Source organism: Ursus arctos, unplaced genomic scaffold (genome assembly GCF_023065955.2).
Source record: "Ursus arctos isolate Adak ecotype North America unplaced genomic scaffold, UrsArc2.0 scaffold_22, whole genome shotgun sequence".
In the NCBI taxonomy this organism is placed as follows: Eukaryota; Metazoa; Chordata; class Mammalia; order Carnivora; family Ursidae; genus Ursus; species Ursus arctos.
This window is the reverse complement of record NW_026622897.1, coordinates 14,654,870-14,681,681: the sequence shown is the minus strand read 5'-3', so window position 1 is coordinate 14,681,681 and position 26,812 is coordinate 14,654,870. Positions and strand designations below refer to the sequence as shown.

The window sequence follows — 26,812 nt, the reverse complement described above, 5'->3', positions numbered from 1 at the left end:
ATATATAAAACTAGGAGATATATAAAACTAGAAGAGAGGAAAAAATGTGCTGTTGACACTATTAAATACTCTGATATTATTTTTGTTCAAAGAAGAGCTTCAGAAACTGTTTTTGTTCTAACATCGTATAAAGATGCAGATATAACACAGGGAAGACTGTTGCATTCACTAGGTCCACTCCTATTCCCCCCATTCAAAAAGATGTTGTAAAGTAAATAGGAAAATTTTAACAGTAATTTATTTTAAGGCTTTTAATCTCAAATGAATCAGGCCTAATACCTCTGAGAATTAATTAACATGAACAAATCTACTTTTTGAGGATGACAGATAACAAATAAAGGTACAAACTTATATACTGATATAATCATTCACTAACAAAAGAAAGGAAATATTTAAAAAGCAAAATATATTATTTTGCTTTGCATAAGCTATTCTGGATTTTTCTTAAAGATTTATTTGAGACAGAGAGAGAGCACGCGCACACACACACACACACACACACACACACACACACAGAGCCCATGAGTGGGGGGAAGGGCAGAGGGAAAAGGAGCAGGGAACCCGGGAGCAGGGAAGCCCAATGCAGGGCTCAATCCCAGGACCCTGAGATCATGACCTGAGCCAAAGGCAGACACTTAACTGGCTGAGACACCCAGGCGCCCCGCTATTCTGGATTTTAAAGCTAATTGGGGCGCCTGGGTGGCACAGCGGTTAAGCGTCTGCCTTCGGCTCAGGGCGTGATCCCGGCGTTATGGGATCGAGCCCCACATCAGGCTCCTCCGCTATGAGCCTGCTTCTTCCTCTCCCGCTCCCCCTGCTTGTGTTCCCTCTCTCGCTGGCTGTCTCTATCTCTGTCAAATAAATAAATAAAATCTTAAAAAAAACAAAAAAAAGCTAATCATATCAACTCATCCAAATCAAAAAATATATTAATAAATTAATAAATTACAATTCTCGATTTGAATATCCAGACCTAACAAGTATTTTCACTTAAATCAGACCTTAAAGAGGTTAAGTTTTAGCAAAACAACTCCTCTTCCTATATCAAAACTGAAATGCTAGTATCCAAACCATGTGACAATTTCTACCTAAGTGCATATGCTACTACTATGCTTTACCAATTAGTGAGCTTTATTCTAATAACCTCATAAAGATGCCGCACAGAACAATGTAGAGAGTCATCGAATCACTATGTTGTACACTTGAAATTAATGTAGCATTCTGTGTCAACTATAATTCAATTAAAAAAAAAAAAAGATGCCACATCCTACCAATTTAACACACCAGATGATGTCTCCACTTAAGGTATGTCCTTTAATCAGAGTATCTTTCTTATCTTTAATGTGCTGCCATACAGAGCAAGATACAGACCGATGCTCTAGTTACCGTTACACGCCAAACCAGCTACCCACTGCACTTCTTTCCCCTTGTCTCAATCATTATTTATATATTCAAAGTCTATTCTTCTCAAGTGGATTATAAAACTTCAAGTCAATTCACGATCAAATCTGAGTACCTATAAATTCTCTTTCATAGAGAGATTTTTCTTTTTCCTACATAAAACGTTGCACCAAAGACACAAGGCTTTCTGGCCCTGACTCTGGTGCAAAATGCTACTGAAATCTTTCCACTCAGCTTTCAACAAATCAGCTTCGGTTCTTTGAGATCTGTCTTCTTGCACTTAAGCAAGTTACTCTTTCTACTTTCTGATTTGTTTTCTGAAAGCACCCACAAAAGTGATAATATATTCTTTGAAGACAGTCTAAAATAATTCATACGCTAAGTAGACCAAGTGTGAGATAGAAAGACAAGCACTTCTCCTATCCCTAAGCTCCCTTAACCGTCGTCCTCCTTGCACTTTGAGATCCTTCAATTATTGTGTTAGAACTTTTACTATTTTATCAAAAAGGAAACAAAAAACGGAAAGATCAAGACTATATCACAGAATGGGGCACCTGGCTGGCTCAGCAGGTAGACCTCACAACTCTTGATCTCGGGGTCATGATTTCGAGCCCCACAATGGGGGTAGAGATCACTTAAATAAATATTTAAAAAAAGAAAGAACTATGCTAAACAGTACAGCAGAACAATGTATGATGTGACCAAAACGATATATATCACACTCCCAAGGTTACCACAGAGCTTTTTCTGGACTCTTATGTCATCCTGAATTATCTTTCTTTGGTTTCTCTAATGTTGTCTTCTCTTGGTTCTCCTACTGGCTTTTGTCTTTCTCTGGCTTTTCCTCCTATTCTCTTAACAAGAGTTATTTTCCAAGAATATGCTCTCCGCTACTTTCCTTTCTTTTTTCATGTACTCTCTTGACTCCTCCTTCACATTCTCAAGCTTCAGAAACTACTCTGCGAGTGATTCCCAAATCTTAAGCCTTGGTAGCTCTCCAACTGCCAACCACGTTCCTCCACTCAGATGCCAGCACCTCAGAGCAACATGTTCAAAATTAAATTAATCTTCCTTCTCAGATCTGTTCTTACTTCATGTTCTCTTTAATGACAACACCATCTTACTTCCCACAAATTCAAAACCTTAGAGTCAATCTTAGTTTTTTCCATTTCCCTGATTCTCCATATCAGATTTGTCAATTTGCTGACCCCTGTTGTCTTCCTACCTTTAAATTGTATTATTATTCTAAGTTCCTTGCTACCTTCCCCCACCAAGTCTACAATTCAAACTTCAGTCTTCCATACAGATAGCCAACAGACACACGAAAAGATGCTCAACATCACTCATCATGGGATATCGCCTCACACCTGTCAGAATGGTTAAAATCAACAACACAGGGGCGTCTGGGTGGCACAGCGGTTAAGCGTCTGCCTTCGGCTCAGGGCGTGATCCTGGCGTTATGGGATCGAGCCCCACATCAGGCTCCTCCGCTGTGAGCCTGCTTCTTTCTCTCCCACTCCCCCTGCTTGTGTTCCCTCTCTCGCTGGCTATCTCTATCTCTGTCGAATAAATAAATAAAATCTTTAAAAAAATAATAATAATAAAAATAAAAATAAAATAAAATCAACAACACAAGAAACAGGTGTTGGTGAGGATGTTGACTGGAATTGAACTGGAATGGTCACTGTGGAAAACAGTATGGAGGTTCCTCAGAACGTTAAAAATAGAACTGACCTACAATCCAGTAATTGCACTACTGGTCATTAACCCAAAAAATATAAAAACACTAATTCAAAGGAATACATGCACCCCTATGTTTACAGCAGCATTATTTACAAAAGCCAAACTATGGAAGCAGCCCAAATGTCCAGATAAATGGATAAAGATGATGTGGTTTATATGTATATTACACACACACACACACACACACACACACACAGAGGAATATTATTCAGCCATAAAAAGTGAAATTCTGCCATTTACGACAACATGGATGGACCTAGGGAGGACAATGCTAAGTGAAATAAGTCAGGCAGAGAAAGACAAATACCATATGGTTTCACTCAAATGTGGAATCTAGGAAACAAAACAAATGAGCAAAGGAAAAAAAAGACACACACAAAACAAGAAACAGACTCTTAACTCTAGAGAACAAACTGACGGCTGCTGGGGGGATGGGGAGGAGGAGTGGAACAGGTGAAGTGGATTGAGAGCACGCGCATCATGATGAGCACTGAGCGACGTACTGAACCGCTGAATCATGACACTGTACACCTGGAACTAATGTAACACTTTGCTAACATACTGGAATTGAAATAAAAAATTCAATAATAAAAACAAACTTGAGTCTTCAGTCTCCTCCTATGCAGGCCCAATCATGCCACATTAACTGCCCTTTTCAAAATCTATTTATTTATTTGAGAGAGAGCACGTGAGAGAGCACGAGTGGGGTGAGGGGTAGAGGGAGAAGCAGACTCCCCACTGAGCAGGAAGCCCGATGCGGGGCTCCACCCTGGGACTCTAGGATTATGACCTGAGCCGAAGGCAGACACTTAACCAACTGAGCCCCCCAGGAGCCCCCCTAACTGTCCTTTAAGGAGGGGAAAAAAACAATTTCCATAGTGCCAGTGGGACAAAACCCAAACTCAGCTTTGATCTGAAGACTTTCCACTGCCCTGGATCTAACCGACCTTTTTAACTAACTTACTTCGTCAAGAGTACATTCTAGCCAAACTGAGTCCGTCACCTTTCCTTATGCACACCACCCTTACTCACTGTCCCACCTCCGAGCCTCTGCTTATCCGTTTCCCGAGTCTGAAATAAGACGCGGCCTAAATGCCATTTCCTAAGAAGCCAGCTAGAATAAGCCAATAAAATACTCCCAGCGTATTCGCTGAAGCTCTCAGGCCATCCGAACCCATCTTGTACTTTAGTTATCTGTGTACACAAGGGCTAAATCCACTTCTAATGTGTACGTATATCCCGCAGGGAATCGGGCACAATTTCTAACCTTCAGGATACCTTCTGAAAACACTGAGCGCCTACTCTTGTTAGGCACTAGGGATAGATACAACAGTGAACAAAACAAAATTCCTGGTTTTATGGCATTTACATTCCCATAGGAGAGCATCAGGTGGCGGGAGAAAAGTGCTCTGAAGAAAAACGAAGCAGTGTATGAGAAGAGAGTCACGCAGGATTGCTGTTTTAGAGAGAGTGGGCTTAGGAACCTCTCTCCGAGAGCTCATTCTTTTTTTTTTTTTTTAACGATTTTATTTATTTATTTATTTGACAGAGAGAGACAGCCAGCGAGAGAGGGAACACAAGCAGGGGGAGTGGGAGAAGAAGAAGCAGGCTCCTAGCGGAGGAGCCGGATGCGGGGCTCGATCCCATAACGCCGGGATCACGCCCTGAGCCGAAGGCAGACGCTTAACCGCTGTGCCACCCAGGCGCCCCCGAGAGTTCATTCTTAAACCAAGTCTGAGGCGGGGACGAGATGTGAGTCTGGGATGACCAAGCCATGTGGGCATCTTTTCAAATAATTTTTCCAGTCAGATCTACCAAGTGTCCAGCATTATGCTGGAGCAGAGATAAAATACACACATCAAAATAATAATGGGACAGAGGGGCGCCTGGGTAGCGCAGTCGTTAAGCGTCTGCCTTCGGCTCAGGGCGTGATCCCAGTGTTCTGGGATCGAGCCCCACATCAGGCTCCTCCGCTGGAGGCCTGCTTCTTCCTCTCCCACTCCCCCTGCTTGTGTGTCCCTCTCTCGCTGGCTGTTTCTCTCTGTCAAATTAATAAAATCTTTAAAAATAATAATAATAATAATGGGACAGAAAGCTATTTTGATATGTGAAGTAAGCCACAAGAAAAGGGAAAGTTATTGACCACAAGGATGTAATGGTACCAGGTAGGTAAGAGCAGTTCAAAGTGCTGACTGAAATAGATACTGACAATCGATTTGAGACACTTTCCTACTTAAGGATGCATCCCCCCAAAAAGCCAGCTTACATTTCTTAAAACCACCAGAGATGTGCACCACAAGCATCACACTTCTTAAAAGGAAATTAAGTATCTATAAAAGCCCATGGGTCAGAGCGTTTTGTACCTGATCTGAGTTGAAATTCTGTTCAATAATATTTTAAGGCCATAGGCTTATCGCTGAGTGTCTGCAGTGCACAGGGCTGAGTTTAATCCGCAGGATCCATCTAAACATGTCATCCTAGAACGATGCGGCGTGATGGCTATCTAGGCTTATGACAAGGTAAGCAATACTTTGCAAAATTCTCTCAGCAGTTACTTCAATTCATACACTATGTTCTAACAATTCTCCAAAGATCCACAAAGGAACACAACTCTTCTATTTTTTTTTTTATAAATACCCTGAAGACAAAACTTTGAAGTTCCAGCAGTAGCAAGTAATACAGGTTTTTCTTTAACTCGGTATTTGAAGGAGGTTATTTTTATTACCTTTAGCGCCAACCATCTACAGCTAAGTAACCACAAGTTCTACCCTACAGTTTCCAGCTTCCTCTCTCTTCCCTCCCAACTTCCCCGTAATCAAACGCTGAGTCAGTATGCAGTGTCAGGTGTTTTGGTTTTGTTTTTGTTTTTGAAGTTCAAGACCAGTGTCAGTTCTTTTCTCCCTACCTCAGGTCCTATTCTAAAAGCCAACATACCTTTGCACCTCAGGCCTAAAGCAATGGTTACATCTTCTGGGTAAAATTTCAGCTAGCAGGGACTAAGATTTCTATGTCACAAGTACACAGGTACATTAAGGATTAAAGAGGCAATTAGAGTTCCTGTTTTAGCTTCTAAAGTAGAAAGATAAATACAACTTGAGAGGAATTACAATCACCACTTCTACGATCAAACAACACAGTGTTTTTGAAAAGTAGCCTTTATATGAACGAGATAAACAGAAACCTCTTCAAATGATTCCAACTGATGAACTTACTACTGCACAAAACACTGAAAAACAAGCTATCTTGTAACTCATAGCCAGAGTTCTTTGCAGAGAAAGAGGAAATGGAAAAAAGAACATAGTGTGGGGAGATAAATTAACCCTTTCTATTTATGACAAGTACTGAGAGTAGTACCACTCTTCTTTGCTTAATGAGAATGCTCCATCCCTTCGAAGTATAGCAACGATATCATGAAGAAAAGGACTGTTGAGAAATTAACATTAAGAGATTGAGTTCTAGGGAAAAAAATATGATTTATAAAACAATTTGTCCAATGTATTCATAAAGATATTCTCATTTACGGTTCTGTTTTTTGAAACTCCATTTTAATAGAGATAAATTCTATAACTGACAAGCATGCTCTGTTTATTCTTTCTACAAAAGAGTTATCTAAAAATAATCTATGATAATAATGCAGAAGACTAGAGATCTAAAATGTATTTCCTGGGGTGCCTGCCTGGTGGGATCAACTGGTAGAGTATGTGACTTGATCTTGCAGTTCTGAGTTAGAGTCCCACATGGATGGATGGGTACAGAGATCACTTAAAATTAAAATCCTTAAAAATAAACAAACAAAAAAGTATTTCCTGATCTCCCATTAATTTACTGTGCCCTCGGGCAGTTACTTAACCTCTCTGGGCTGCCACTCCCTGAGGTGTAGTATAAAAGGCAGCTGGAACCAATGACTCTTACAGATGTCTTTCCATCAATAAAAATTTATGAATTTGTGCTATTCCACGGATTTGAAACTGGAAAAGAAACCTTAACTTCAGCAGCTTAATTTCATAACAGGACTGAAGAAGAAAGCAAGAAAACAAGCTAGTATGTACCTTTATTAGATAGGACTAGAAATTATAAGAAATAATTTTTCATAAGAAATCATTTTTACAAGTATATTTCTGCCCGCAAAATATTTTTTTTACTTTTTAACATCTTATTTTTATTTATTTAAATTAAATTAATTAACATATAATGTATTATTAGTTTCAGAGGTAGAGGTTAATGATTCATCAGTCTTAATACCCAGTGCTCATTATATCACGTGCCATCCTTAATGCACTCAGTTACCCCATCCCCCCACCCTCCTCCCTTTCAGCAACCGTTTGTTTCCTATGATTAACAGTCTTTTTTTTTTTAAGATTTTATTTATTTATTTGACAGAGATAGAGACAGCCAGCGAGAGAGGGAACACAGGCAGGGGGAGTGGGAGAGGGAGAAGCAGGCTCCCAGTGAAGGAGCCCGACGTGGGGCTCGATCCCAGGACTCCGGGATCACGCCCTGAGTCAAAGGCAGACGCTTAACGACTGAGCCACCCAGGCGCCCCGATTAACAGTCTTCTATGGTTTGTCTCCCTCTCTGATTTCGTCTTGTTTTATTTTTGCCTGCAAAGAATTTATTTATTTACTTTTAAAGATTTTATTTGACACAGAGAGAGCGAGCGAGCACACAAGCAAGGGGAGCAGCAGGCAGAGGGAGAGGGAGAAGCAGGCTCCCCACTGAGCAGGGAGCCCGACGTGGGGCTCAAATCCCAGGATCCTAGGATCATGACCTGAGCTGAAGGCAGAAGCTTATTAACTGACTGAGCCACCCAGGCGCCCCGCCTGCAAAGAATTTAAAGGAACTTATGTCTCATGGCATTTAAATGAGCAGTTAATTGTATGAACCCAATGTGGGATCTGAAAAGTTTATCTGATTTGGTAAATGTTGTTTTCTATTCTGACACTGGGGATTTGCTAAATCCCAGAATGTGTGGTGAATTATTTTACTCAATTTTATTTCCGAAGAAATAACAAACATCAAAAATCATCTCAGCTGGGGTGCCTGGGTGGCTCGGTTAGCTGAGTGTCTGCCTTCAGCTCAGGTCATGATCCCGGGGTCCTGGGATGGAGCCCCCACATTGGGTTCTCTGCCCATGGGGAGTCTGCTTCTCCCTCTGCCCCTCCCCCTGCTCATGTTCGCTCTGCCTCTCTCTCAAATAAATAAAATCTTTAAAAAAAAATCATCTCAGCCATTTCAAAATACTGTCTCACATGAAAACGGTTCAAAGGCTCAGAAAGAAGTTTCTTTGATTTTTAAAGAGAAGAAAGAAGAACTTTCCTTTTACAGTTTAGTTACTTGTAGAATCCTAGTGATGGGGTTATGTGATAGGTGTAAAATTCAATTTCTCCGTATGAATGAAATTTTTCATAATAAAACATTGGGAGAAAACTCCAATAATTCAGGCTGCAATCTATTTTAATATTTGTGGACCCAATGAACCTCTATTTCGCAGTGGGTAAACTTCAGAATGATTAGCACTTTTAATACAGTGATTAATAAACAAGCTATAGTGCATTGTAGAGTATCATTTTGGAGTCGTAAAATATTCCCCAAAATAAGGCCACAGAAATAACCCATTATTTTTTTTTTTTTGCCATTCAGCCATGGTGTGAGCTAAAGGCCCCATATAGATGATGATAAATTGATTACACTGTTGAATGGTGAAACGATCAATGCTTGGAAGTATTTCACTTACTGGTACCATTTCAGTGATAACTGTGCTGCTTTCCCACTCACTGAACTTCGAGAACCTTATATGCAAACACCAGTGTCATCCAAAGACTGCTGAGTGAGAGCACACTGTCATGACGTTCGTGACTCAATAGCAGCATCCCCTGCTCACAGTGATCAGCTTTAAAAATAGATACAACGGAACTTCTTTCAACAAGCTCCACAGGAAGTCAATAAAGTACTGTTTAACTCTTATCTGCTTAAACTGCTAAAAGAAAAAGGGGGGGTGGCAAGACCAAAACCATCACCTACAAAAGGAGTTCTGAGCCAGTATCTCTAAAAATATCAATGATCTTTTTTTTATACGAAACACATATTGAATATATCTGTTGTAATACTCACAGTCATGCTTCAGACCAAGTCACATATACCAGATCACCGTCGCACAGCATGAACAGTCCAGAGCATTCTGAGCTACCTGTTGCAACGAATTCAAAGCTCAAGGGACACTAACCTAATTCACCATGTGAATGGGAAGACAACAGCTCACGTGAGAATCTCCAAAACTCCCCTCACATTTCTTTTTTTTTTTTTTAAAGATTTTATTTATTTATTCGACAGAGATAGAGACAGTCAGCGAGAGAGGGAACACAAGCAGGCGAGTGGGAGAGGAAGAAGCAGGCTCATAGCGGAGGAGCCTGATGTGGGGCTCGATCCCAGATCGCCGGTATCACGCCCTGAGCCAAAGGCAGACGCTTAACCGCTGTGCCACCCAGGCGCCCCTCCCCTCACATTTCTAACAAATTAATCTTAAACCATAGACTCAATCTCATTACTCCTCCCTACACAAAAATCTTCATGGACTTCCCAATAACCGCCAAAAAAGTTCAAAACTGCTCAGCTTACAAACCAAAGCACTTACGTTATGGTCCTGATTCATCTTTCTAAACACACACTACTGGGTATTTCCCCAAACATTTTATACTTTCTGGGGCCCCGTGCCTTTCCTGATGATGTTACATCAACAATACATGCCTCTACCTCTAACAGTTAACATTAAGAGCTTATTATGTATCCGACGCTTGGCTAAGCTACATATATACCTCATTTAATTCTCGTAATAGTGCTCTGAAGTAGGACTTACTAATCCTATCATACAAGTGAGAAACAAAGACTTAGTGATACTAAATAACTTGCCCAAGGTCACAGAGCTAGTAAGTGGCAGAGCAGGTCTACCTGATTCAAGAGCCCTGGCAGGTCTGTATGATGCAGATTTCCTTTCTGAAGCTTATGGTTACTGACTCCTGCCCAAAGTTCATCCCAAATGCTATCTCCCCGGTGTGTGTAGTGGGGTGGGCAGGTGTGGGATGTTTACCAGTCTTCATTTAATGTCCACTCTGCAACCGCAGACCTCAAAGCACCTTGTTCATAACTCAGCACACGCTCTACCACGTTCTGCTTTGTGTCCTTTGTCTTCGTCCCCAGCTGGACCACGCCTTTCGGGGGGGGAGTGGGGGGGGCGGTGTCTCACACACTGTCTCCTGCAGTAGTGAGCACGCTGCCTTGCACTGAACAGGCATTCGGTAAATCTGTAGAACCGAACTGGAAAATATTATTTTATTTTTTTAAATAAACTTTTTACTCTGGGATCTTAGATTTACAAAAAAGTTGCAAAGATACTACAGAATTTCCCATAAATCCCTCATTCAGTTTCAGTTTCCCTTAATAGTATTAACACCTTATATTACTGTGGTACATCTGTGAAAACTAACCAACCAACATCGGTGTGGTCCTATTAACTAAACCGCAGACAATGCAGGCCTTGCCTGTTTTTTTCCATTAATGCCCTTATTTGTTTCAGGGTCCAATGCAGGACACGTTGCAGTTAACATCGTATCTCCTTACTTTCCTCTGGTCTGTGACAGTTTCTTAGTCTTTGTTTTTCTTTGACCTTAGGAGTTTTGAGGGGTACTTGTCAGGTATTTTGTAGAATATCCCTCAATGTGTTTAGCTGATGTTATGTCCATATTTTTGACAAGGCTTGAGTTTACAGAAAGAATGCCACAGGAGAGAGATGCCCTTCTCAGGGGCTACATGAAGTCCATGACATCACTGATAATGTTAACCTTGACCACTGGGTTAAGGAGTGTCTGCCATGCTTCTCCACTGTACAGTTACTAGTGGAAAAGATTTCCTTTTTCACAGATAGTCTTTCTTTCCTAACTAATCTGAAAACAGGATCACTTATACTACAGACGATATTTGAAAATAATTATTTTCTAAAGAGTTTAAGACTATAATCCGACTTTTCTGTATTTCAAAATAACCTTTGAATTTATTCAACCCAAGTTCTGAAAGATACGTATATAAGCTATTATATACACTGAAGCACTTGTCTGCAGCTAAACGTGTATTCCCCAAGAACTGATTACTACTTCTCTACACCAGTTCTTTAAAGAACATGCAAGCACGTAAGTAACATAATGCAGAAATCTCAAAAAACTTCTCACACCCTCTCATTAACAAATGCCAAAACCACCCGGTACCTTTCAGAAAGCCTGTCCTGTGACCTTAAAAAATAAATTTAAAAATATATGGATATACAGACAGACAAAACAAATTATACTGAGCAGGAAACAGCTCTAAGAGAGTCTAATCAAATATGCAGAAAGTCTATCTGGTTATCATTAATTATTTACCTCCGAAATATATGACACATTAGACATTTAAATATATGGTTTCTCTGAACAAATACAGAGTAGCTACTAAACTTTACTGTCCCCAAACTTGGGAAGGAATATGGAATTTTTTTTTTTTTTTTTTGACAGAGAGAGAGACAGCCAGCGAGAGAGGGAACACAAGCAGGGGGAGTGGGAGAGGAAGAAGCAGGCTCCCAGCAGAGGAGCCTGATGTGGGGCTCGATCCCAGGACTCCGGAATCACACCCTGAGCCAAAGGCAGACGCTCAACGACTGAGCCACCCAGGCGCCCCAATATGGAATTTTCTGTAACTATTTGAATCTAAGACTTTTGGAGGGATCAAAACTAGAGAAATCTTTGTCACTGCCATTCTCTTCAATATATTTTCCATGAAAGGGAAAAACAATCCTCCTTGGGACGCCTGTGTGGCTCAATCATTTAAGTGTCTGCTTTCAGCTCAGGTCATGATCCCAGGATCCCAGGGTCCTGGGATCGAGTCCCGCCATCCAGCTCCTTGCTAGGGGGGAGCCTGCTTTTCCCTCAGCCTGTCGTTCCCCCTGCTTGTGCCCGCTCTCCCTCTCTGACAAAGAAAGAAAGAAAGAAAATCTTTAAAAAAAAATCCTCCTCAGGTTTACAATTCTGAGTCTCCGTACAACTCTGGTATTAGTACTTAATTACTTAGTATTTTGGCAATTAGTATTTAGTTAGTATTTTATCAAATTTAACATTCTTTATTAAGAAACCATAAACAAAGACAATGCCATATAACATAGGAAAGAAAGTCTTCCTGAACCCGTCTAGTTAGCAAAGCAGACTCACACACTTTGGCCGATCAGAGTCAAGTAAAAACCGAGTGCTGGAAGAGTATGGGGGTGGAGAACCACCAATTCAAACTAGTATAATTAAGGGGGCCTCTTGGGCTTTAGAGAATCAATGAAACTTCACCACACAACATGGGAAGGAAAGGGATTCCAGGCCAAGGGAGTGACCAAAGCTCTGTAGAAGATCTCGGGACTAGTAAACCAACCGGGATGGCGAGAACGTATAATACAGCTGAAAACGCCGACGGGACTCAAACTTCCGCAAGCAGCGTGGGAGATATGACAAATGCAGCAGGAAGTCATGAAGGGTTTGCAACTGGGGGTAACATCTACTTCGTTTTAGGGCTATAAATGACAGTAGCAGAAAAGAGTGAAGTACAGGAGAAATGACAAAAGCACAGGGATCAGTCAGGACGGACTGCAGCGGAAAGGTAATGGGAGCCTGAACATGGGCGGTAAAGTAAGACCGATCTGCGGTGCCCACTCGGTAGAGCCTATGGCTCAATCGTGAGTTCGAGTCCCATGTACATATAAAATAAGACCAATGTGACAGACACTGCAGAAGTAAAATCAAGAAAAGATGACTGAATAGAAGAGATGATGAACCTGAAACTCTGAGCCTGAACAATTGGAAACAGGGTCTTAAAAATAATATCTTAATAGAAGCTAATACTTTTTAAGGGCTTCTATGTGTCAGGCACCTTACATATTTTACTTAATTAACTCTCATTCACAATCCTGTAAGATAGAGTCAGTAATTACCCCCATTTTACAGATGAAAAACCCAAGGTCAAAAGAACTAAGCCTAGAACCAATCCCAGCAGCTCGAGCTTGCCACCGCTGCCTGATACCAATCCCGGAACAGAGAAGAGGCAGCTGGTCCGCTTAAGGAAGAGGACACATTCTGTGTTCAGACATGCTGAGTATGAGATGTCCGAAGGTATTAACATGGTAACATCTAGCCGGCAGCCTGGGAAAGAGACAGGGAAGCAGGCGTGTAAATAATCTGTATAAGATTGTTGACACTGTTGCGAATGGAACCGGCTGCTCATTCCCTTACACAGGACAGTCAAACTGAAATGATGGCCTTTTGAAAAGACTTGGAGCGTCTTCCTTTGGAAGGAATGTGGGATGGAGGCAGAACATGAGTGGCCGACTTCTCTTATAAAAAGCAAAACAAATCCACGGTGCTTGGCTGGTTCAGTTGGAAGAGAGTGCCACTTTTGGTCTCAGAGTCATGAGTTCGAGCCCCACACTGGGTATGGAGATTACTTAAAATACATAAATAAATAAATTTTAAAAAGGCAGGACAAATCCATGTGACTGGTTATTTTGAAATACTGCGCAATGTCCCAAGTGGACCACCTTTATAAGAAAATCGTGCTAATTTGTAAGTTCTCACAAAAGGCAGAAATCAATGCCATCTCTTTGAGACCCAGTCTTCATCAGTATCTTTTATACAGACTTGATGAAAATCATTTAGCATCTTAGCACATCTTCACAGATTCTAAAATTGTAGGGATTGTGTCACCCATCCAGTGGCATCTATCCTACTTCCCGACAGGAAAATGTACATGGATCTGTATAAAAGAGCCGCCTGCGAAGTCCACAAAATTTACCGTGTTCAGTAAATTCAGCAAAGTAAAACACATATGATAAAATGTCAACAGTGTCAAAGTGCAGAGGTATATTCACAGATGAGGAAAAATAAAGAAGAAAAAAATCACAAATGCACCTTGAGTAGAACACAAGATATCTGAAAGCTATGTGAGAATGCAAACGTAACCTTTCTAGCACGATGAATTGGTAAAAGTCTTCAGAATGCAGCAACTCTTAAAATCTAACACAAATTAGACACAAAATAAAGAAGGCATTCTAATAACGGATTACAGTGAACTCTAGTCCAATAACTTTTACTGATGGACTCATTCCATAAATACTGAATGCCTACTATCTGGCAAGCACTGTTCTTAAACTTACACATTTAGGGGAAATGGACTATTTCATTTCAAACCCTGAGAAAACCACAACCATTGAACAGAGTAGGGATCAAAAGCCCCTCCCCAGCCCTCCAGCAGAGACACAGTTATGCAGGCACGTGTGCACAAGCATGCACATTAGACCGTAACAGTGCTACAGAAGAAATTTTTGCTAAATATTCCCCACAAAAGCGAATTCTTATTTTTGCAAATTGTCACAAATACAGAAAGAGAAGAATTAACTCACTGTGATTATTTCCATAATCAAAGAACATGAGAAAAAAATTACATGCTAGTTTCACTTACTACTATATAAAATTATATAGATGAATAAATTGTAAAGGATTGTTAGTATATGTTTATATATCATACATACTAATACAATGTATTCTATAGATAAAAATTGTAAATGATTGTTTTGTTTTTAAGATTTTATTTATTTATTTTAGAGATAGAGAGAGCATGAGCAGGGGGAAGAGCACAGGGAGAGGGAAAGACAGAGAATCTCAAGCAGACTCTGCACTGAGTGCGAAGCCAGACGCAGGGCTCAATCTCACAACCCTGACATCACGACCTGAGCCAAAATCAAGAGCCAGATGCTCAAGGGACTGAGCCACCCAGGCGCCCCGAAATCATAAATGATTGTTAAACAGAATCCAGGGAAGCATTTATACATCATTACAAACTAGGGTTAATCCAAGCAATGCAAGGATAGTTTAACTTTACAAATCTATTACCATAAAATTCACTGTAACAACTGAGTACAGAGAAACAAAATATGGAGGTGCCTGGGTGGCTCAGTCGGTCAAGCATCCAAGTCTTGATTTCAGCTCAGGTTGTGATCTCAGGGTCATGAGATCCAGCCCCCTGTTGGGTTCTGAGCTCAGCAGGGTATCTGCTTGAGATTCTCTCTCTCCCTCTCCCTCTGCCCCTCCTGTTCACCTCCACCCCTGCGAACTCTCTAAAATAAATAAATCTTCAAAAAAAAAAAAAAAAAAAAAACTAAGAAAGAAAGAAAAGGAAAAGAAAAACAAAACGTGCACTTTATAGAGCCAGACGAAGTTCTTATCTTCATGGCAGTCCAGTTACCACTATAGTCCCAGCTACCACCATCTCACCCGGATGACTGGTTTAGCTCCTGACTGGTCATCCTGTGCTCTCTGGCAATGAGCTCGGCAATGAGCTAACGAGGACCAAGGGCTCTTCCTTCCCTCTGCCAGGAGGGGTTTCTACTAAACACCTTCCCAAGGGCTCTCACAGTCTCTAGGTGTGCGACAGCTGGTTCTCAGCAACTCCTACAAACAGGTGGTTCATAAACTCCCACTTTTTACTTCACTCATCACACTTCACCCCATAAAAAGAGAGAGCACAGGGTGGGTTGGGGAGGTAGGGTCTCTTTCCTGAAGCCCAGTCTCACAGTACAGCCGGCTGTGCCCCAACCTAAGCGCACCTCTCCACAGGACACCAAGAGAAGAGGGGGTCTGCGTACCTGTCACCCTTCCACCCACAAGTTCCAGCCTGACATGCACCTAGAGTCCACTGAGCGCAAGTTCTCAGAACCACCTGCAGACTGAACACTTGCATCAAGAAAACTTCGACAGCCTTTGCATTATGACACTGCTTCTGAGAAAGTTACGGTAAAGTATACATAATATAAAAATTACTATTTTAACCATTTTCAAGTGTATAATTCAGTGGATGAGGCACTGATTACTTTTCTCCTTCCCTTATTTTTCGATGACTGTGGATCTCTAATTTTGTTTTTAAAGAATTTATTCATTTGACAATGAGAGAGAGAGAACACAAGCAAGGAGAGGGACAGGCAGAGGAAGAGGGAGAAGCAGGCTCCCTGCTGAGCAGGGAGCAGGGAGCTGATGCAGAGCCCAAAAAGGGGGCCCAATCTCAGGACCCTGGGATCATGACCTAAGCTGAAGGCAGACACTTAACCAACTAAGCCACCCAGGCGCCCCTCTTTTTTTTTTTTAAAGCAAACACCTAGGTCTGCTTTCTGTGAATGATGCATTATTCTAACTCTTTCCCAAATATTACCGTATTTATTGTAACACGACAATCCCAGGAAAACAGCTTTAAGTGAGATATCTGAGGCAAAGAGCAATACCTTGTCTCAGGTCACAGACAGCGAACGGCAGAGGGCTCCACTCTGGGCAACGCAGCTCACACATCCAGTCCCACTTACCATCTCATTCTATTCTGTCTCAACACCACTGCTCAACATGCCATGTTTCCCAACATGCGCGTGTGTCACTGGCTGGAAATGACTGAGAAACTGTGCTATAAGGCAGGGCCTTAATATCATTCAGGATCTGCAAGTAAAGATTTAATCTACAAAACCCTGATCCAGTGATTAAAATGTAAAATAGATAATATTCACTCGTACAGAGATAGGTCTAAAGATCCCTACACAAAGGTTCACGTGCAGAACTTAGCTCACAGTTAATACAAACAATGGAAGATTCTCTTTCCTAAGTGCCTTTTTAATCATGCTCTTTGAAGTGAGAACAGGAGAATCAAAGAAAAGGATCACTATTATCTGGTTCACCTTTACCAAGGAAATACAAGTCAACTATTTTAAATGTAAATAACTGGGGGAAGAAGCTCGAAGAATAAGAATGAAATGAGTTAAGGAATACTAACTCTGAATGCTTAAACTTGTATTTCGACCATCCAGGTATATTGTATTCGACACTGAAGCTGGGTGAGTGTTTTGCATGTGAAAGGAGGAGGGGGAGGGTTTAAACAAAGAGAGGAAAGAAAAATGCTAACGAGGGCTTCTTACTCCATTTCTTTGACAAATTTAAAACGCTGGATTTAAGCTTTATGAAAAAAACATATATTTCAATACACACTAAGTATAAAAATAAGTTGCCAGGATTAAGGTTCACAATGCATTTTCATACTACTAGGTATCCTCAGAAAGCATTTGCTGCTTCGTACCCTACAGCCTGGCAAAAAAGACATTCTTGTAGCCAGCCTTCGAGCTTGTTCTTTAAGATGTTCTAATTTAAATGCAGTTGTGCACTTCACAAGTATTATGGTTTTAGAGCAAGTCTTGGTTGGCACTATTAGAGCAAAGCGATTAGAAAAAGCTTTTGCACATTCTACTTGACAGTCACTGCCTACTTCTCTATAATGTTCTGGCTTTTATAAAAGTTATCACAGATTCTTTGCGAGGAGGCAAGGGAGAAGATCTTCCTGTTCCCTCTATTTGCATAAGCAAGCTTATGTCCAATAAGAAATAGTTTGAGTGAAATTCTTTTGTTACGTAAAGACATAATCCTGTGGTAAATCACACTATTGAGTGTTTTTGTGTTCAAAGGACATACCAGTTAAAAAATGTATTAAGGTCTCTGAGTCTACTATTTCATATGATACTTGAAGTCTGGCCTCCAAGGGATCATTTCTGTAACACGGAATGGAATACATAGTTACCATTCCTTTACATTCAAAGAAAACCAAAATAATTAGTAAAAAACAGTTGGGAGACTAGCTTTAAAAAAAAAAGAAAGAAAGAAAAAGAGGCTCTGGCACGTAACTAGCTACATGCACCTGGGTAACTTACTCTAACTCTCAGTAATACGAAAATGCCTGTTCAGGTCCTCTGCCCATTTTTTAGTCAGATTATTTGTATTTTTGGTATTGAGTTGTAGGAATTCTTTATATATTTTGATTACTAAGCCCATACTGGATGTATCACTTGCAGATATTTTCTCCCATTCAGTGGGTTGCGTTTTTGTTTTGTTGATGTTTTCCTTCATTGTGCAAAAGCTTTTTAATTTGATGTCATCTCAACTGTTTATTTTTGCTTTTGTTTCTCTTGCCTGAGGAGACCAATCCAGAAAAAAATTGCTAAGGCCAATGTCCAAGAGTTTACTGCCTAGATTTTTTTTTTAAGATTTATTTATTTGAGAGAAAGGGCACACACGCAGGGGGTGGGGGGCAGAGGGAGAGACTATCTCTTTTTTTAAATGATTTTTTTCAAAGACTTTATTCATTTATTTGAGAGAGAGACAGCAAGGGAGAGCGAGCGTGCCTGCACGGGGGGGGGGGGGGGGGGGGGGTGGCGCTGGGCAGAGGATGAGGAAGGAGCCGACTCCCAGCTGAGCGGGAAGCCAGGCATGGGACTAGATCCCAGAACCCTGGGATCAGGACCTGAGCCTAAGGCAAATACTCAACTGACAGAGCGACCCAGGTGCCCCTGAGACAGAGAGTCCCAAGCAGACTCCGCGCTGAGCACAGAGCCCCACACGGGGCTGGATCTCACGACCCTGAGATCATGACCTGAGCCAAAACCAAGAGTCGGACGCGTAACCAAATGCGCTACCCAGGCGCCCCTAGATTTTCCTTTAAGAGTTTTATGGTTTTATATTTTAGCCCAAATCCCTCCTCACTTCTTTTTGATAAATTTCTAAAAGTGGAACTACTGAGCAAGATTTTAAATCTTTCTATATAAACCAGCCCCCAGAAAGGCTAAACCAATTTCATTCCTACCACAACCAGATAAGGGAATACTCCTTTTCCTGCACCCTCCTTTGAAACACTAATTATAAACCAATTTTCCATTTTTTGCCAATTTTTTAAGCCAAAAGAAAAGTATTTTATGACTAGCAAACTAGATTCTTCTTTTAATATTCATATTTGCTCTTTTATTTTTCTTCTTTTGTGAACTAGTCATTTCCTTTCTCAATTTCCTATTTAGGAAGAGGATTTTTGTTTGTTTTTTAGTCTTCTTTGTGGCTACTACAATCTATTCTCTCCCTTCTTTCTTGCTCAGTCCCCACTGCCAACTCCTCTCCCCCTAGATGATTCTGTCCACTCTCTTGGATATAAGTATTATTCTGAATGCCACCAAATTTCTAACTGTATCCCACACCTCTCCCTCTGAAGTCCGAAGTCTAATACACCCAATTGCCTGTGTGACTTACGGCCTTAGACGGCTCATAAAAATATCTCCAGTGTAAACAAGTCCAAAACGGAACTCTTGATCCCCTCACTCCCGATTTAGCTCTCCCCACGTCTATACTCCGAATTCCCCATCTTAGTAAATGCTGCTGCCCACTGGCAGAGTTAATGACAGAGACTCATACGTCATCTTGATCCTTCCCTGTCATCTTTTCCTGCCCTCCTCTTGTCTAATTCCCCCGCAATTCTTTTTGATTCTACCTCCAATCTGTCTGTCCACGTTTCTTCCTTTCAGCCTTTTCCCTAGACCAGGTATACTGCCTCCCACCTGGCTGACAACAACGCTGTAAGCTCGCTCTCTACTCCCATCACTGCTACCCCACAAGCCTAATCCATTTCCCACAGAGCAGCCAACACTATCACTGTAAATGAACTACCAGATCAGGTCCTTCCCCCCTTTTTGTACCTTCTATGACTTCCTATTGCATCTATCCCATTACTCACACCAAAAATCTAGCCAATCCATTAACAAGTCATGTTCTGCTAGCTTTTTAAAAGATTTTATTTATTTATTTATTTATTTATTGAGGCAGGGGTGGAGAGAGCGTGTGCACACACGAGCAGGGGGAGGGCCAGAAGAAGAGGGAGAGAGAGAGAATCCCAAGAAGACTCCGCACGGAGCACAAAGCCCAATGCGGGACTCGATCCATCAACCCTGAGATCATGACCTGACCCAAAACCAAGAGGCTTAACCGACAGCCACCCAGGCGCTCCTTGCTAGCTTTAAAGCACATCAAGTACTGTCTACTTCTTGCCATCTCTAGCGTCACCACTTTGCTTCAAGCCATCATCATCTTTCTCCAGGACCAAAAAGGGGGTGCTGCCCCTTTTCCAATCATTAGAAAAGCATTCCTAATCTAAGTGGGAATCTTTTCTAACCAAGCCCAAACTTCTTCTTAAAAAAAAAAAAAAAAAAAGTGGGATTATTTGAGAGAGAGAGAAACAGAGAGATAGACAGCAAGCGGGGGGGGGGGGCAGAGGGAGAGAGAAACTTAAGCAGCCTTGCACTTAGGGCTCTAAGTGGGGCTCCGTATCACGACCTGAGATAAAACCAAGAGTCAGGCACTTAACCAACTGTGCCAGCCAAGCGCCCCAAGCCCTAACTTCTCCACACAAAGATCGAAACTGCCATTACCTACCGGTAAGATTTGGCACACGAACTGAAAACCTGTCTTCGGGGTGCTAGGGGAAGACTACAGCAGCACAAACACTTCTGTCTGATTTGTGAAACACCACTGTTCCACTAGAGAAACACTGAAAACCTTACAAGCTAAAACCCTACGTTACAAGCCTCATAAGAGGAGGACTATGTTGGTACCACCCAGCGTGCGATCACTGCTCCTAGGGTAGTGCTTGCCACCGAGCAAGTACTCCAGACTAATTTTTTCTTTAATGAATGGTTAGAACATGAGCTTTTAGTTCGTTCTGAGTTATCCCCAACTGAATTACAATAAAACCAAATCTTGATCATTTCAGCTTATAAATAAAAAGGCAGTAACAACAAACAAGTTTCATCTTACTTCCAAAATATATATAATAAAACAGTGATGTTTTCAAATGAACTTCACTGCATGACCCCACTCAGCTGCTGCTGTAACAGCCTGTGCAGGAAGGAAAACAGGTGCCAAACCCAGCGTTACAGATCACAGACAAGAAAGCAGCTTATAGTTTTGGCTTAAGTCGTTTTTTATAAAGTCTAAGAGAACTAAGGGCAATTTATATTTAGAGAAGTTACTTCACCTAATATCCTCTCTAAAATAAAGACAGGCAGCAAGTCTATTAAATACTGACAGATATGCAGAGCAGACTAAAGGGATCAGCTCCTCAACACCCAGCCGAGAACAAATTCCCCTGAGCATTCAGCTTTAGGGAAACAAATGTGGTCCCCAAGCCACAGCAGGTTCATCCAGAGGTGACACCTGGCCCACGCTGGACTAATCACAGCACTTACCTTTTCTTTGGAGTTGACTGGTTTGGGGATAATCAACTGCTCTATAGCAAGCCAAAGCCAAAACTGAAACTCCGAGCCAGAGGTTCTGCTACAGTGGAAACCCGCAAGATGTAAACGCTGGATGTAGCAGAGGTCAGCTTTCCGGCAATTCAGACATCAATCTGCAGCAAGAGTCCCCGCAACTTTTCCAACCCCGGTTTCCATTACTCCTGATGCTTACTTGCATCGCTGCCCTTAGTGCAACTTAATATATTCACTTTTTCTAGGATTTTACAAGTCTACAAATTTCCCTCCCAGAAGAAAAAGCAGGAATGAAGCATAAAAGGCCTGTAATACCCTTTCAAGACAAAACACACTGAACAAGGGAAGAGAAGGAAACCATCTCAACCTGATAAAGGACACGTATGAAAATCCCACAGGTAACATCACACTCGATGGTGAAAGACTGAAAGCTTTCCTCCTCATATCAAGAACAAGACAAGGATGTCTGCTCTTACCACTTCTATTCTACATAAATTCTATTCAACATAAAGTTCTAGTCACCACAACTAGGCAAGAAAAAAAATAAAAGGCATCCATAAAGGAGAAGTAGTAAAACTTTCTCTATTTGCACATGACACGATCTTATTTGTAGAAAATCCTAAGGAATCCAGTAAGAAACTACTAGAATCAATATATGAGTCCTGCAGAGTTACAGGATACAAAATCAATATACAAAAATCAATTGTGTTCCGGGTACCAGTAATAAACTATCCAAAAATGAAATTAGGAAAAAATTCCATTTATAATAGCATCAGAAAGAATAAAGTACTTATGAATAAAAAAAATTTTTTTTTAAAGATTTCATTTATTTATTTGAGAGAGAGGAGAGAGCACAAGCAGGGCGAGCAGCAGAGGGAGAGGAGGGAAGCAGGCTCCCCACCGAGTATGGAGCCTGAGGCAAAACTCGATCCCAGGACCCTGGAATCATGACCCGAGCCAAAGGCAGATGCTTAACCGACTGAGCCACCCAGATGCCCTGGAATAAAATTTTTTAAGACTTTTTTTTTTTTTTAAGATTTTATTTATTTATTTGACAGAGAGAGAGACAGCCAGCGAGAGAGGGAACACAAGCAGGGGGAGTGGGAGAGGAAGAAGCAGGCTCCCAGTGGAAGAGCCCGATGTGGGGCTCGATCCCAGAACTCCGGTATCACGCCCTGAGCTGAAGGCAGACGCGTAACGACTGAGCCACTCAGGCACCCCTTAAGACTTTTTTATTTTTTAATTTTATTTTTTAAAAGATTTTTATTTACTTACTGAGAGAGAAAAAACACGCACTCAAGCTTGTGCACGGGGGGTAGGAAGGCGGGAGAAAGAATCCTCAAGCAGACTCCCTGTTGAGTGCAGAGCCCAACCCAGGCTCAATCCCAGGACCTGAGCCCAACCAAAACCAAGAGTTGGCCACTTAAACAACTGAGCCACCCAGGATTACCTACTTAGGAATAAATTAAACCTAGAAGGTGAAAAACTTGTACACTGGAAAGTACAAAACATTGCTGAAAGACATTTTAAAAGACCTAAACAAATGGAAAAACATCCCATGTTCATAGATCAGAAGACTTAGTATTGTTAAGATAGCAATACTTCCCAAACAGATCTACCAGTCCAATGCAATGCCTATGAAAATTACAGCCATCCTTTTTGCAGAAATTGGTAAGCTTGGGGCGCCTGGGTGGCTCAGTCGTTAAGCGTCTGCCTTTGGCTCAGGGCGTGATCCCAGAGTCCTGGGATTGAGCCCCACATCAGGCTCCTTCACTGGGAGCCTGCTTCTTCCTCTCCCACTCTCCCTGCTTGTGTTTCCTCTCTCACTGGCTGTCTCTCTCTGTGACAAATAAATAAGTAAAATCTTAAAAAAAAAAAAAAATTGGTAAGCTGATCCTAAAACTCAAAGAATCTCAAGGGACTTCAAACAGCCAAAACCATCTTGAAAAAGAACAAAGATGGAGGACTCACACTTCCTGATTCCAAAACTTTACCACAAAGCTACAGTAATCAAGATAGTGTGGGTACTGGCCTAAGGATAGACATATAACCAACGGAAAGAAGAGAGAACCCAGAAATAAACCTTCATACATATGGTAAGTTGACTTTTGACAAGGGCATCAAGCCAACTCAACAGGGAAGAATGTTCTTTTCAATAAACAGTGCTGGCACTAAAGGATACCCATATGCGAAAGAATAAAGTTGGACACATACCTTTGACCATATACAAAAATTAACTCAAAATGATCACAGGCATAATTTTCATGACATCAGATTAAGCAATGATTTCTTAGCCATGATATCAAAAGCAGAAGTAACCAGGGGTGCCTGGGTGGCTCAGTCAGTTAAGCGCCTGCCTTTGGCTCAAGTCATGATCCCAGGGTCCTGGGATCGAGCCCCACATCAGGCTCCTTGTTCAGCGGGGAGCCTGCTTCTCCCTCTCTCTCTGCCTGCGGCTCCCCCTGCTTGTGCTTTCTCTCTGTCTGTCAAATAAATAAAATCTTTAAAAGAAAAGAAGAGAAAAAACCACAAGTAACCAAAGAAAAAATAGTGAACCTCACCAAAATTAAAATTGTGCGTTCTTCAAATGACACTAAAAATAAAGTGAAAAGACAACCCACAGAATGGGAATAAAATTTTGTACATCTAATAAGGGTCTAGTATCCAGAATAAGAACTCTACTACTCAACAATAAAAGAAAAAGAACCCCAACCAGGCAAAGGATTTGAATAGACATCCCTCCAAAGATATACTAATGGCCAATAAACAAAAAGCTCACATGAAAAAGCCCACATTTTTACTCATTAGGGAAATGCAAATCAAACCCACAACACAGCTACTTCGTACCCAGTAGGACGGCTATAAAAAACTGAAAACAAAAACAAAAAAATAACAAGTGTTGGTGAGAAATCAGAACTCTCTTCATACGTTGTTGGAGAATGTAAAACGCTGCTGCGATGAACAGACTATGGTTCCTCAAAAAGTTAAACACAGAATTACCGTATGACTCAGCAATTCCTCTCCCAGGTATTTACCCGAGAGAACTGAAAACATACGGCCACACAAAAACTTGTATGCAGATGTTCACTGCAGCATTATTCATTATACCAAGTGGAAACAGCCCAAATGTCCATAATCAAAATGGGGTATACCCGTGCAATCGAGTATTGTCTAGCCATTAAAAAGGCATGAAGTACTGACCCACACTATAACATGAATGAGTTGTGAGAATACGCGCTAGGAAAGCCGGACAAAAAAAGGCCACATGTTCCGAGTCCACTTACGTGAAATGTCTAAAACAGGCAAATCTTCAGAGACAGAAAATAGATATTTGTGACCGCCAGGGGCTGACGGGGAATGGGCAATGACTGCTAATGAGTGTGGGGTTTCTTGGTGAGATGATGGAAACATTCTGAAATTAGATAGTGGGGACGGTTACACGACTTTGTGAACATACCAAAAACCACCGAATTACATTCTGTAAAAAGGTGAATTTTATGATATGTTAATATCTCAATTTAAAAAACTGATGAGGAAAAAAAAGTCTTTAAGGAACCGAAATACAGATCACAAAGGTCACACAGTAAAGCCATACATTTTCCTTGTTAAAAAAAAAAAATCTGAATCTCAACTGAACTTTATTTATTCTCACTTTACATATAACTTGTACAAACCTCGCTATACGGATTCAAAGCCCATAGTGTATTAAAAGCTTCCTATTATGGGTAATAAAATTGATACAGACAAGGATGCTGACAGGAAGGTTAAAAAAATGGCAGAAGAACTTGAAAGCAACAGTATGAGGCCACTTATTAAGGGTAAATTGGTCTATGTACTTATGATCTGGCAGTATCACTAATACACAGCTTGATACAATAACCTATTTTATAGTAAAGAAAATGAGACGGATGATTAAAATTAGAGCTAACCCACATCGCTCTCATCGTGCCGATCACCATTCTAAGTACTGAACATTTACTCATTTAATAACTCCAACACCCCGACAAAGAAAGTACTACCGCTATCTCATTTTACAGATGAAGAAACTGAGGGGTCACATAGCTAAGTGGCAAAATTAAGATTCAAACGCAGGCTTCAGAGTCCATCCTCTTAACCAGTACACCATACTGCCTGCCTCTCAGGGATGAACAAGCCATTGTTAAAAAAAAAAAAAAAAAAAAAAAAGTTAAACAATGCTCGGTGTGCTCTAAAGCTGGAAAATCTACAATTTTTTTTTTCAGTACAAAAGTGCTCTTTGCGAACAACTGTTCTATGGCAGCCTATTACCTACAGGAGAACATCTAGAGGTAAAGGAACTTACATCCTGACCCCGCCTGTACTCACAGCTCACCTAGCTCCCCCAGTGCTACCCAAACCAGACTGCTCGTGCCCCTTCAACATACAGGGCCTGTGTGTGCTCGTGCCCCCGTGTTAAAGGCCTTCTCTTCACTTATCTCATTAGAAAATTTCTACTTGCCTTCGACAACCTAGCTCACATCCCACTTCCTCTGTGCCACATTCCCTGACGCCACTAGGCAAACCTGCGTTCACACAGCCTTTTGTACACCTGTGACAGCATCCACCTCAGTCCATCATAATTAAAAGCTTCACTCCCCTTTTCACCTCCTACAATTAGAACCTAGTTCGCTGCAGATGCTAAATTAAATTTTTATTTTTATTATTTTTTAAAGATTTTATTCATTCGACAGAGATAGAGACAGCCAGCGAGAGAGGGAACACAAGCAGGGGGAGTGGGAGAGGAAGAAGCAGGCTCATAGCGGAGGAGCCTGATGTGGGGCTCGATCCCATAACGCCGGGATCACGCCCTGAGCCGAAGGCGGAGGCCCAACGACTGCGCCACCCAGGCGCCCCTAAATTAAATTTTTAAATTAAATAAAGTAAAATTATTTTTTAAAAACTCAGCAATACAAAATCACCAGTTAGCTACGGTCCACATAGTCAGGTTTTATCTTAACAAAAGTCATAAAATTAAATATTTAAAAGGAATAAAGTTCATTTTCATATAAATTACAAGTTGCAAAGTGTCCTACAAATCAAATTCAGTCACCAGAAATCTTTTTAACAAGAAAAGACTGATACTCTGGACCAAACTTGAGTAATCTGTCGTAGTAAAAGTAATATGAATAATGACGTGGGTAAAATTTTAACTGAGATAAGAGTTCCCAGAATCTAAGCCAACAGAGTCAAAGGAGTTAGGTAGGCTACAAGGATACCATTTAGTAAGTTAGTGCTTGAGTAATACACGCTTACTTAATGCCCTCAGAAATTACTGTCCTTCCTAATTTGTGTCACTCCTTAAGAATTAATTTACTACCTACAAAATTCTAGTGGAATTAACATTTTATTACTTGTCCTAGATGAGTGAATATTTCCAGTTGGACCAAACCAAATACAACAATAACTATAATCAACCCATTTCTAACAGCCAAACTAATAACATATGGGATACCCAATACGGTAATAAATATAAAAGAACACCTAGAAGTC

At 41.0% G+C, this 26,812-nt stretch overlaps 1 protein-coding gene across 2 annotated transcripts in view; it reads right to left on the bottom strand.

Annotated features, from left to right (window-relative positions):
- The window catches only part of CBL (Cbl proto-oncogene), a 79,081-nt gene that overhangs the window by 32,438 nt on the left and 19,831 nt on the right, over window positions 1-26,812 (bottom strand). The gene's annotated exons all lie outside the window — the stretch shown is intronic.